We start from the raw sequence: 4713 nt of genomic DNA, 5'->3' as shown, positions 1-4713 counted from the left end.
ATGTGATGTGAAATGTGGGAACAGATTATGCGATGCAAGATATTATGCGATAAGAAATATTATGTGATGTGAAATACTGAAAAATGTGAAAACTGAGATTATGAAAAGATAAGTATTACAGAGATAACAGGGCGCAGAGTAATGTAACAAAGTAATAAGTGTATTGCATATTGTAGTATTATATGTATTTGGGGCAAGGTAAATTCTCCATCCGAGGGCTTGCAGAGAAAGGCGATTGCTCTGATAGGTATTAGATATAGTCATACCGGCTTGCATAACATATTAGAGCAGATGGAAGCTACTTGTATGAGTGGGTAATCTTCCCTATCATCGGGAACCTTCGCTGATAAATAATTGTGTGTATGTGTGTGAATACGAGAGAAACCATTCACTTGAGGGCTTACTGAGTAAGGTAAGTGCCTTAATGAGCATTAGTTGTAGCCATACTCGGTTGCATAAGGTATTAAAGCATAGAGGTGCTACTTGTATGGGTGAATGATCACCCCAATCTTTGGGAAACTCTCATTAATAAAATACGCTGCATGTGTGTGAGTAGGGACAGAGAATGATTTCATAATTGTGGATTAATTTGTAAATAATGATTATATTTTGCATACACTAAACTCATGATAGTCACACACTAGTATTAATCTATTCCATCTTACTAAGATGTGTCTTACTCATTATATAATTCATCTTTTTCAGGACCTCTGCGTGATCGAGCTTAGCAAGTTCGGGGCTGAGTTTGTTGACATAGCATTTTTGTGAGAGGGTACAGATCTTGGATGTATTTTTGGGTTTATGTTTTTAGTTTTCTGAGAAGTATATATATAGATACTAGATGTTGGGAAATTTTTGGGATGTTTATATAGAACTATAGTATATTATAGAAGATGTTTATTTATTTTTCCGCAACGTGATTGAGGTTATGGTATCAGACAAAAGTGATTGGATCACATCACACCCCGGGCCCACTTGACGGGTTACCCCTAAAGTTTCCTTGGCTCAGGAAGTTGAAGTTAAGGCCAAGAAGCTATCTTAGTGAAAGAAATTGAGGTCATTGAAAGAGAAGTTTTAGAGGATTGCCTTGATTAAAGAGTCTAGGTTCAAGAGGAAGAGTTAAGGGAACTTGGCTTAAAAATTTGAACTCCTTCTCGTCCATGTGGATTGAGCTTCATCACAATAGCGGAAATTGATCTTTTCCTTGGCTATAGATACCAAGTTACGCCTTGGCCTTGGAGGTCAAGCTCCATTTTGTCTTGGGTAGACAACCTCATTCAGTTCTTGCCTCCTTTTGGATAGATGTACCTAGCTGAACTCCTTACATGGTTTTTGTCTAAGGGGAAAATACTATCTCATTAATGGGAAGTTACAAAGATCTACTCCCAAGTTTGAAAGTGCCTTTCAAGGCTTTGGGGTGGGTTTATATATAAAAAGGGAGAGTTGTAACATATAAAGTAATTATGGAAGGAAGTTATTGTGGGAAATGAAAAAAGTATACCCCCTAAATTTAGAAAAGCTTACCTATAAAATGAGGGATTGAGATAAGGACTCTTGAAAATAAACTTATAAATTCTATGATTACATATATCTTGAAGTTGACTTGTGCGTCGAAGGAGGCCTCGAAGACCATTAGTGGTCTCCCAAACTCTTCCCCTTTCACACCCCGAACCCAGAAATGGGACTCGGGGGTAAAAATTGTAACCTAACCTGTCCCTGTATCATACAAATCATCACAGATACAACACACTGGATGAGGGTCCAACCCCCTGGGGTTCCCAGACACCCTAAACACATCCAATCATAATCATATACGCAGCGAAAAAAGTCATTTTATATCAACATATGCAGTACCATACCAGAGTCTATACAAGAGCAGAACATGGCTCTAACAAAACGTACAAACTGGGTGCCCAAATACAACTCAAAATGGCAACCCAATAAAACTACAGTCCTAGCACTTACCCAAGCGCTAACGCAGTACACCGGCCACTACGCTCCTTACACTAGGACGCTAGTTCCGGTTACTCGAAGGACCGGTAAAAATGTACGTACAGTAGGGGTGAGACACCTCTTAGTAAAAAAGAACACAGGTTATATCAGTGTGTGGCATTTGAGTGTTATCATGACACAACATACAAGCAGTTGAATACAATCTAGTACTAATTTACACAGTGCACACACGCACGCACACGGCGGCCATTTATACGCAGCCCCGTAACAATATACACACATGATCAGTAACCTGGTGTCGTCACACCCATCAACCCGAAGCCGACGCTAACTGGTGGATCCACACCCTTCGGCCTGATATGCCGGAATAGGCTCACGCCCTCGGATATAGAGCCGGTTACTCTTGCCTACATGGCAGGTGATAAACACACACCCTTGGATATAGAGTCAGACACTCTCAGTACTTGGAATCATTTTGGAATCGCGATCCTATCAGCAATTCCGGAACCGCGTTCCTATCAGCAATTTTGCATATCACACACACATGCATGCTTATATAGCCAAACAAATCACACTCATTTAGTAATCTAAATCATGGTTTTCCAAACAAATATAGTTTAAACAAAGTCAAGGCACAGCCATCCCAATATCACAGTATAAATCACACATATACTCGGTTTTCAACAAAACCTGGGATTCAGCCCGTTGCCCTCTTTTTCCCAAAAACTGTAATAATAAAAAACTCATAATTTTCCCTGTTAGATCCCCCCAAATGAGTAGCCAAAACACACACAGGACCGTGGACCACAGTTCCACGGAGTCCGATTTCAAAACTAACCAATATAACACAGTTTCCCCTTACCTTAACCCCGTAAGCAAATCCCAAACTCTGAGGTTCCTAAACAACGAACCGAGTTTCAAAACTTACAAATCACAGTACAGAATATGTTCACAAGACAGTTACCTACAAATCTACCGGATCAGAATTGAAAATCGAGCCTTACCTCCATTTTACGCCAAAACCCGAAAATCTCCGAAACGAGATTCTGATTTGTAAAAGTTGTAGAGAATCCTTCCACGATCCTCGTGATAGCTTCCGTTTTCCGATTTCGTCAACGATCGGTGAAGAATTCTAGAGAGAAGGAGTAGGGAGAGGTTTAGAGAGAGAGAGAGAGAGAGAGAGAGAGAGAGAGAGAGAGAGAGAGAGAGAGAGAGAGAGAGTTATTTGAGTTTTCTTAATGAGGAAGCAAAGGAAATTTCCTCTACAGCCCTTGACTCGAAAATTTTTAATTTTGCCCCTCTCTTAATATTTAAACCCATTTTTCATATTTTGGGTTCTTACATCCCCCCTGATTGTAAGTATTTGTCACAATTTGTTAATACATAGATCAGTGTTTGATTTTTCGTATCAAAAGAGAGCATATACACATGCATTAACTAGTATCGACAACTTATATATCTCTTATCTTACGTTTGAATTGTAAAAATTCTAGTCTAGCAAATAAAATAATCATTATAGGGATTTGACGACTTAAAAAAATTAAAAATAAATGAAAATTGAATTTTTTTTTGTTTTTGTTTTTATTAACCCATGAAACCAAACAAACAAGGAATGATTATCCTTAAATTCTAACACATAAATATCTAATCTTATTCTACTATATGTTTAACGGTATAACACAAACTTTTATATTGTCATTTGTTTAATAATGATAAGATTGTCTTTTTTTTTTTTGTATGCTATTAAATTTGTATACTATGACGATTCTATTTTTAAGAATAAAAATTATCTCAATCAAATATAATCTTATTGTTCATGATCTTAACACATAATTTTTTAATTTATTTAAAAATATGCTGAAAAATTGAATAGATTATCTATCTAGATCTTGGGACAATGAAATTAAAATGGGAATGAAGTATGGTATCATGTACCTAGTTTCATTTTATGGACCAAAGAGAAAGTATAAAAGAAAGTGATTTGAGTACCCTCACTTTTTTTCTTTTTCTTTTTTTTTGCAAATGTTCGTTTGGTTGTATACTTATATTCCAAGCCCATGCCCCCATCCACTATGTGAACTTAAAATATATATATATCTATACTTTTTTAATTCAGTGTGTTCCTCTACAATTTTCAAAACTAAAAAAAATAATTAAAGTACATATCAATAGCCACAAGAACTGCAAATTACAGGTTAGTATATTAAATGAAATAATCGAACTCAAAATCAAAATAAAGTCATGCATAAAAATGATAAATGATCCACGAAAATCATACTCCATAATCCTTACAGTTAATTAATGGTTATTATTCATGAGAATATTATTCACCAAATTTAATCTTTATTAATGGTTCTGGAAATTCAAATGCATTAGGTGAGAAAAAGAAATAATTTTTGAGAAAAGCAGTCAAGACCCAGAACGCCGAAGAGGAAGAAGAACATAGGCTGACCTATGTTTATCCCATGGGCCCATGTCCGAGGTGGCTCTCTGGCGGCCCTGACCACTCTTCACCATGTACGCAGCGCACAAAGTATTTCCTGGTTTTCGGGATCAATTTATATTCCTCACAGAAATTATCCAGGGAAAAAAAAATAGGTTGAGTTATTGAGAGGGAGGGAGGGAGGGAGAGAATATTTTAAAGGGTTGGGTTTCTGAAGCACTCAAAAGGTGTGATTGATGGCGCAGCGCAAACCCATTTATGAAAGATAATTGGTGAGCATTTTCGAACCGGTTTGAGGGGAAAGGGGAAGTGGGTTT

This window comes from Malania oleifera, chromosome 3 (genome assembly GCF_029873635.1).
Source record: "Malania oleifera isolate guangnan ecotype guangnan chromosome 3, ASM2987363v1, whole genome shotgun sequence".
Taxonomy (NCBI): Eukaryota; Viridiplantae; Streptophyta; class Magnoliopsida; order Santalales; family Ximeniaceae; genus Malania; species Malania oleifera.
This window is presented reverse-complemented; position numbering follows the sequence as displayed.